The 9674-nt window shown below is 37.7% G+C and overlaps 1 long non-coding RNA gene across 1 annotated transcript; it reads right to left on the bottom strand.

The window, feature by feature from the left end:
* Positions 1 to 317: 317 nt before the first annotated feature.
* Positions 318 to 9634, bottom strand: LOC114038878. Its single transcript, XR_003568602.1, has 4 exons — positions 9460 to 9634; positions 6864 to 6974; positions 4302 to 4408; positions 318 to 2843 (listed from the first exon to the last, which is right to left on the bottom strand). It is a non-coding gene; the product is annotated as an uncharacterized LOC114038878 (long non-coding RNA).
* Positions 9635 to 9674: the final 40 nt, after the last annotated feature.

The raw sequence follows: 9674 nt of genomic DNA, 5'->3' as shown, positions 1-9674 counted from the left end.
CTTAAAAAGTCTACCCTATCCACCAGGAATATTCTAAAGGTGAAATCATCATGCTTATGAAGTTATTCTGGCATATAGGTACTGTAAAAGCAGCAATTTCTCAAATTGCCAAGTTTAATTTTAAAAGTTTGCTTTTTTCCCCTCTAAAAATAAGGAATTTCTAGATTGATACTGGTGCCCTCAGTTGGTCTCTATGAGCTCAGAAACCAATTGTTTTCTAATGGGTACATGTCACATGTAGTAAGAAAAGTATCCTGATGGGAAGAATTAGAGCTCCACAAAGCTGAGGTGTCTTGGGACTTCACTTCAACTTCAACTTTTGGTCATTTCACTCAACTTTATTTTAGTATATTGTGAATTTTTTCAATTTACATTTGTCAGGTTAAGTGGATTTACAGATTATATCATTTGGACTAAACTAGTGGATAAATGGCCTTAAAAGATTTCTGAAAAGAAACCACAAATTGAAGATAATACATAAGCATGATCAAACAACAGCAAGGCTGACATTTTTACCCCAAGTAGCAACTCCTTGACAGATGTACTACAAAGAAAAAATAATGTTGATTGAATTGGGTCTGGCAAGTAAAAATTATCAAGACTATTTGAAACACGGATTTACATCCACTATCATTAATGATGAACTTCACCTTAAGTGTATATTAATCCTTGGGATACTAGCTAGTCATAGTAGGAAGACATAAAAATTAGCAAAACATTTTGAAAACCAAGCATGCATTGCAAAAAGACAAACGTCTACAAAATTCCTAGCAATATTTAAAACCATATAATAATCTAGTCTTTACAAAATTTTCTTAACCTCAACGATAAATATTTAGAAGCTTCTTTGGAGGGTTCCTTACATAACAATGAAAGACAGAAAGCCACACCATTGGAGAAACACTTGTTCTTCATGCTATGGTAAAAATGGCTGAAATAATATAAGGAAAACAATACGGTGAGAAATTACAATGTGTTCCTTTGTTAGCCAATACTGTTGGCAAACACACGGAAAACAATGTCAAAGATTTGAAGAAGCAAGTATTCAAATTACAGCGTGTGAGGTTTATTATAAAGCTGGATAAAAGTACAGATGTTTCTAGTATGTCTGAGGTTTTTGGCATCTGCTATATTGTTTCAACTATAAAATACATGAAGAACTCCTTTTGGGGGGAAGCCACTAAGGGAGAAATATAATAGAAAAGAGATATTCTTAACAGTACGTTACTTCTCTAACATAAACAATGTTATACAAGAAAACTATATAACCACAGTCACTGATGGAGTGGTTGATTTGAGTGGAATAAATAAAGGATCCTAGCAGAGAGAGCATCATATGTGAAATTCATTCATGGCATCATTTATAAGCAAGCTATTACAGAAGTAATGGATGTCCCCAATATGGTTAATTTGTATTAAAGCAGCCCCTTTAAATAGTAAAATATTTACAATACTTCCCAATGAGATAGGCAGTAGCTAGGAATATATATATATAATTTATATATCTAATATATGTATATATAATTTATATATACAAAAATGTATATATAAGCACATATTTATCACTTGGCAAAGTACTTTAAAGAACTGTCACCTTTAAAGATGTTATATACTTTTTTTTTTTACAAAATGACAAATTTGATGACCTTTTCTGTGATGACAAGGCACTTAACAAATGTTTATTGACTAATATGCTACTCAGAAGTTTAAAAAAATGTTTATTTAAATGGATATAGATTAATAAATTATAGAAATCAATTTGTCACTTCATGGTAAAGGTGACATTTTAAGAATGAGTGAGAAAGTCACTACTTTTTCAAAGAAAGTCATTCTAAATATAGAACATTTTGAAAATGCTCTATGTTTGAAAATGTTTCTATTATTATTGTTAACTGTTGCCCAAAACAATGTAACTATCTCCTAAGAAATCTCATCTTATACCCCAAAAAGTTGGAAAGAGAATTTTCTAAACTATTTAAGAATATTCCAAATAAAGAGTTTCAGTAAATTTTGACTCCAGTTGCTAATTAGAAATGTAAAAATGTAACACTTTCTGATTAGTTTTCAAGTTAAAAACAACTGAAATCAGTTGTATATCAGGATACAGCAAAACAACATCTCAAGATAGAATTTAACTGGCTCAATTTTTACTAAAAACCTTTGCATAACTGGTGGATAGGTTTGAAAAATAACTATTATGTAAATGTAGCCAATGATAGAATTCTTCCATTTGGATGGATATACTTTTGTGAGGTATCTTTTTCAGCTATGGCAGCTATTAAAATCAAATACCGAAGTAAACACAACTTAAAACCAATGCTTTGAATCATTATCATGAAGTGTTGAACCAAGATTTTCTAAAGTAATAAAGCATACTTAATCCCACTCCATTGTTCTCAAGAAAATATTTTTGTCACATTATTTTAGAACAAAAAAAGGATTTTGTATCATTAACAAATTAAATTATTTAAAAATCACATTTATTTCATCTTTATCTTGTCTTTTAAAATGTCTATTTTGTGCGTTTTATATTGTCCATAATATAATTTTGTAGTAGTATGAGATCAAATTTTCCTAAAATACTTTAAGCCATTTGGTGATTGATAGATGGACAAATCTGTCCAAGTTATCAAGTTAGTTAACTGCCCCCTGTAAGCACCATTGTGTGGTTGTATAGATCCAAAGAAGTCTTTTGTCTTCCATGTCAACCTGGAGATCTTGACAGCAGTCCTATATCAAGAGAGTGATGGTCACTAGAAACCAGTTGCATTTGCCAGTAGAGGACTTACTGATAGACAGCAAGACTCATCCTTCCATCTACAAACTGGACTTCTTGGTTGTTACTGAAAAGATCAAAGAATATGTAAGTGGAGCAAGACTGTTAGTACAAACTGATAACAATCCATTGACATATTCTGACCAGTGCCTAGTTTTATGCCACTTGCTACAGGTGGTTAGGAACACTGGCTATCTATGAATTCAGCATTTACTATCTATCTGGGAAGACTAAAGTGGACATGGATGCTTTATCATCACATGGATGCCATGTGACCCCTGAAGCTATGGTAATCCCTAAAGAAGGAATGAAAGCTATATATGACAAGCTAGGCTACATAGCTTTACTAGACAACACGCCAGTAGTTAATAATAACATTTATATATAGCACCTACTATGTGCCAGGCACTGTACTAGGAGCTTTTACAAATGTTACCTCATTTAATACTCACAATAACCCTAGGAAAGTAGGTTCTTTTATTATACTAATTTTACAGATGAGGAAACTGAGGCAAACAGAGGTGAAATGACTTGCCCAGGTTAAACAGCTAGTAAATGTTAGAGGTCAGATTTGATATCAGGTCTTCCTGATTCCAGACTCTATCCACTGTGCCACCTAAGTGTCCACCTAGCATCTGTAGATATTGTTTCAATGAACCAATACTCTTTGCCTCAGTTGTCTGTGGATATACTATGAGATAGAATGCAAGCTAAGAAATAAGACAGTGATGCTAAGGCACTCTTTTTCTCCCCCCACAAAAGGGCATCTTGTTGTTGATACAAAGATAGAAGTTGAAGCTGCGCAATGCAGTGCTGTATCGGGCAAGTTCTGTTATTTTTTCCACAAGATGGTTGTAGAAAGTGGTTAGTGCTGACCAAAGCATGCCTGGTAAGAACTGCATAATGATGGGACATATGGATTAGGAAAGGACCCTGGAACTAGTTAGAAACAGATTCTATCAGCCTAACATGGCAGCACATGCCATTAAGAAGTGTGGGCTTTGCACTTGAGGTGTTCAAAGAAGAGTACTACCAAATTGTGTTGCCTATTTGGAGAATATAAGCACTAGCAAACCTCTGGAACTTGTCTGCATTGGCTTCTTAATCTCTGGAAGACAGCAAGAGTACGTCATATACTGTTGGTGAATGACCATTTCACCAGGTAGGCATAAGCAAATTCTCCCAGGACCCAGAAAGCATTCCCTATTTTGCTAAGCTATTGTAGAAGAAGCATTCTTAGAATATGGATTTCATGTCAAGATCCACTTTGCCCAAATCAGAGATTCAGGAAGCAAATTATTCAAGGAAATACTAACTTTGGCTGGTATAAAGAAATCTAGAATTATACATTACCATCCCCAAGGAAACTCATAATCTGAACATTTCAATTGAACATATAAGAGCTCTGAGACTAGAATAATAATCTCAAGGTAAATATGTAGCATTTCTAGTACATGTGTGGGACTCTACTACGAATTATGCCATAGGCTGTACTTGCTGATGTTTGGATGAAAGCCATGCCTACCTACTGACTTGTGCTTTGGCATGTTAGAAGATGCAAACACTCACAACCAGTATATCTCTTGACTGTGAGATGCCTATCAGTTAGCCATGTCTTCAGGTAGAAAAACTCTGAGAAAAGAAAAGATGGTATTATGTACAAGTTCATTATTAAGACCTTCAACAAGGATACTTGGATGTTCAAGGAATACACACGTTAGCAGGTCAATGGAAGGTTCTCCATACACTGAGCAACTTGCTTGATTACAAAACAGCTTGAGAGACTAGTAGGGTCCCTATAAAAACAATTCATCACAACTATTTGTTGCCCATAGGAAAGTTAGACTCTCTGAGGAGTGGAAGCATGTTATGGACATTTATCTCATTGGACTCTGCCCTCCAGCTGCAAAGACTGTCCAAAGCAGGTACCGTCTTTGAAAGTGACATTTCCAGCAAAGAAGTCACTGTTTAACTGAACCTAACAGACTTACTTGGACCCTGTTTTGACAACAGGAATAGACTGAATCCAGATGCACAACATTTCATGCCTAGAATTTCAGCCACTCAGACCCATAGTGTGAAAAGACACCCCACAAAGCCTAGTAACAATGATAACCAACCCAGACCCTCCACAAATTCATATTTATGAGTGCAAGACTATAGTTATGTTAAGGAGTATGATCAGCTCATATCATCTATTAGTTCAGGTGTAGGGGTAGATAGATCAACAAGTTACAAGAGAGTAATGTAGATATGTCTGACCTGTGTATAGATTAACTTATGATGTTACAGATGAAACTGTAAGTGGTTACACAAGTAACCATACAGTAATACTAATGTTTACTCATGTAGTGTGTGTTTTTCATGTCACTGCATATGTTTAGTGATGCCTCTATTAATTATCATATGGCACTGACCTATGCTATTATTTCATTGTTTTGTTATACATATATATATTACAACCAGTGCTGTACAAGTACAATAGCTCCATTTACCTGTATCATGTTGCTAGCTCTTTACATATACACCAAAGACAAAAGTTTAGAGACCACTGTCCTGGAGGGAAAAGATTTCCTAACAGTGACCACTGGAGAAGATAGAAGAGATAGAGAATCACTTTGTAGCTTAGCAGGAGGACTAAAGCCATGCAAAGCAGGGGTGGATGGGAGCACATACAGACACATACAAGTATATACATACACATCTACCCATATACACATATGCATATGTATAGATGTATCTCTATCTTTCTAATTAAAGAGCAGCAGCCACGCAAAGCCAAACCCCTCTGCTGATTAGCAGAGAAACTTTGACCTACTCCATTTTCCAGCCTGGGCCATTTGCCCCTTCCCAGGCAGCCTTTTGGTCCCTTGCTCCCAGGGGCTCACCATACTGGTGTCAGACTTAGTTGGCCTTAGCGCAGTTCAGTACTCCTGAACTCTAGGGATCCAGTAATCTCAGCCTCCCCAGCAGCAGGAACTCCAGGCATTTGTCTGCCACTAAGACTGCCAATGGGGAGTACTTTTGTTTAGGATTTCCCAGAAGTATCTTTACCTTCTGGGGTGGGGCAATCTAATGGGTGTTTTGAGTGCTTTATGTTTCTACACCTGGATTCCTGTGAACCTTTTTCATCTTAAGAATTTTATGTAGATGGTGAAATAAATGCTGCCCCATATTCAATACCTATGTTTCATATTAAATGCTTATAGGATTAGGGGACACTGTTGCCTATATTTGAGGAGGCTATGTGAGCTACATTTAAGCTTTCTTCAGATTTTTCCCCGAGTAAAAACTCCAGAGTGATAGCAAAGTTCAATAATGCCTCCTTTGGGCTCAGTCCCCCAGATCAGACCTGGGTTTGTGTGAACTTAGAGTCTTTGAGGGCCCCTGGGACACATGGAAGTCACATTGGACTGTTTTGCTGCAAAATATTTTCCTTTCTTTCCTTCTCTTCTTTAGGGAGAAGAATGGTACTCTGATCATTTCAGATTGCCTTTTCTTGGGAGCTCCATAGTATTTTTCAAATGTTTCTAAGTTACTAAAACAGAGGTCTTGGCTCCTCATTATTGGCCACACAGATGTGTGTGCCTTGACTTTAAAAAACACTTTATAGAGTTCCCCCAAAGATACAACCTTTCTGTGGGCAGTTTGAGTTTCTTAAGGTGGAATGATCCTAGTTTGAACTTTTAGAGACTAACTACAACAGACATGTTAATTTTATAAAGGGACAGAAATATTATTAATATAACTGTCATTAAAAATGTCTCCCAAAGAAACAAACAATAACAGAAATTGTAAACGTTAAACTATATCTACCACCCTTAGAAAAGGAGCAAGCATAAAAGATTAGAATTACTTTGCTTTCTTGGATGATTTCTTCAGGTTTTTTTTTTAATTTGCATTCAACAGTAGGTGACATAGTTGGCCCAGACTATCAAGCTCCATCCTCCTGACCTTTCCAGTCTCTACCAAAGAGTTTCTGAGACAGGGTGACAGGAAGAGGTGGGCCTTACATATGTAAAGTATATGTATGAGGCATACACATGGAAACACTGAAGGCAGTAGGTTCTGAAGATTTTCTACTTACAAAGTATGAACTCTTCTTTGACAATAGGCAGAAAATTCTCCTTAAAAATCACCTCTGTCACTAAATGGTGTATACCCTTTGACCCAGATATACCTCAAATTGGCATATATCCTGAAGAGATAAAAGAAAGATGGAAAGAATTCATACGTACATATTCATAGCAGTGTTTGTTTTTGTAGCAATGAACTAGAAGTCCATCAATTGGGGGAATGGTTGAACAAAAATCCTTTTTAAGCATAATGGAATGTTATCAGGTCATGGGAAATGATGATCTGGAAGGATTCAGAGAAACTTACCAAAGAGATATGAACTGATACAGAGTAAAATAAGCAGTACTAGAAGAGCAAATTAAACAGTGACTACAAAATTGTAAAGAAAAACAACTTTGAAGGACTTGACCAACCATGACTCCATAAGACAGAGAATGAAATTCACCTTCTACCTTTTGACAGAGAGGGGAATGGATTAGAGGTACAGAATGGGACACAACATTTGCAGACATGGTCAATATCTATTTTGGATGGATCTGTTTTGTTTGACTATGCTAATTTATTACAAGGGAAAGTTTTGTTTTCTTTTTTAATTGGGAAAGGGGAGTTGTGGAGTAGAGTAGGACTACTGTTAATAATCTCCTCCAAAAAAGGAGAAAAAGAAAGAAAAGAATGTCAATCATTAATTTTAAATGGCAGGGAGAGAATAGAAGGTTTAGAAGGACACACAATCAAAACAGCTTTTGGAAGTAAGGTGATGAAATAAATATATGTTAAAAACAAACAAACAAAACCATGTATATTTGACTCATGGTTTCATAAGCAATGCTCTTTTTCTGTTTTTCTTTAAGGAAATGTTCATCAAGTTTAGAATAAGAACAACAAAAAAAATGAAACATCTTGCATGTTTAGAAATTGGAAAGAATTTCTCCTGTCTTCTGTCACTGACTCCTACACCTGTTCTCTGGGTGTTGTGCTGTTTCTTTGGTATTTCCTGTCTACTTGAACTGCTGGACTATAATCCACAGAATCATAAGCTATCTCAGGCTATTTTGGAGGCCATCCACAGAACTACCTCTTATTACAGGAAAGAAATAATGCTCTAGCCCAAAATAAGTCAATCTTTTCTCTGCTAGAGGGAGCAAATATTCCCCCACATCCTCCCTCCCTTCTCACTGCCCTAAGGAAAAAAGGCCAAAAGATGTCCACAAGAAAGAAAAGCAGGGGTCAGATCACCTGAAAAATTCAAGAATCAGACACATCTATGACTAGGCACAAGTTTCACATCAAACTCTTCCAAAGAAGACTTAAAACCTGATGCTACCCTAAAGTTGAAGGTAGGCAGCCTCCAATAATACTGAAATGCATTAACTGGCCCATATGAAGAAATCTGTACATGGAGTAGAGGCATTTATACAAAATCTCTTGTTTTGTGATCAAATCTGGCCTCTGTCCCACCTTCCCCCCCCACCCCCTTCCATTTTCCTGTTCTAACTTCCTGAGCACTGGTTGGGGAAAAAATGCTGTTTTTTAGCGCCAATGTTGCAGAGGGTAACAGACTGGAAAAATATCCAAATAATCTCTAGTTTAGATGAATTGACATGGTAGTAGCAGTTTTATAATTATCCCAATAGCCACGTCCAACGAGAAGAATATACACCTTACAGTAATTTGCGGTATTACTTCGCTCGCTTCTGAAATTTTTATCTTGGGTGAGCAGCTGCAGATGGTGATTTTGGGGCGGGGGGCGGTAATAGTGAGAATAAGGAAAAGAGAAGAAAAAGATGAGAGAACAGTTGATGGATGAGAGGATATTGTTGACCAGTGGCTGGTCTCAGGTGGAGGAAATTGCTACAACCTGGGAAACGGTTGAAGAATTTAAAGAGACTGAAACAGGTTTCTACATTTATAGGAACATCGGTTTTCCTGGACTCGAGTAGGGAGAGCTGCAAAACCTTTGATTTGGGGATTAGCTGCAGATGATTCTTACTTGACCCCTTTTTATCTAATGTCGTTTCCTAGCTTTTGTTCCTCTTTCCTACACACGGACTTCTAAATACTCTAGTCACCCAAGCTCTGCTCACTACCCCTGACTTTTCTGGGAAAAGTTAACTCTTGTTTACTTCCCTAATCCCCTTGGCCCCTCCCCTCCTTATCAGGCTGCTCTAGAAGGGAGACATCGGTACAAGCTACTGAGCTTCCCAGATGAGCCTGAGCGCCAAGCTGGTTCACTACCCCGAATTCCGAGCCCCGTCGCCTCCCTCTCCCTCTAATCCTGGCAGGAGACTTTCATATCCTTTACGTTTTCTGACCTTCACAACGCAACCTGGCGGGGGTACCACCGAGCAGGATGAGCAGATCTTTTAGGTACCAGACAAACTGTATGGAACCAGCCTCCTTCCCGCCGTCTCCGCTACCTCCCCCAGTCGGTGAAACTAGGAAAAGCACGATCCGAACTGAGGGAATAGCTGTGCTCGCCTAACTCCATTAACTTCCAATTTATGTTATTTATTTTTGACTTTTAATTTCTCAAACACTGGCCTGAGAGTGTTGCTTACTCCAGATCCCCCCCACCCCCGCCTCCCATCTCCCCCCTCCCCCGATACCTCGCGACCGCACAAGTCCCATTCTTCTGCTTTGCAAGTCGCCACGATTTCGGTAGCGCCGAGAGGTGTCTGGCAGAACTGCGCCCGGACTACCTTAAGGCAAAGCGCCTAAACCCAGCGAGCCAGCCTCCGCGGGGTGGCTCCCGACGCCACAGCCAATGGTTCCTCTTCCCTGTTTAAATAGATTTGCAATGTCAATCATTTTCTCCTTCTTC

This window comes from Vombatus ursinus, unplaced genomic scaffold, assembly GCF_900497805.2.
Source record: "Vombatus ursinus unplaced genomic scaffold, bare-nosed wombat genome assembly UNPS02011431.1, whole genome shotgun sequence".
Classification (NCBI taxonomy): domain Eukaryota; kingdom Metazoa; phylum Chordata; class Mammalia; order Diprotodontia; family Vombatidae; genus Vombatus; species Vombatus ursinus.
Note: the sequence above shows the minus strand (reverse complement) of the source record. Positions and strands in the feature narration are given on the sequence as shown.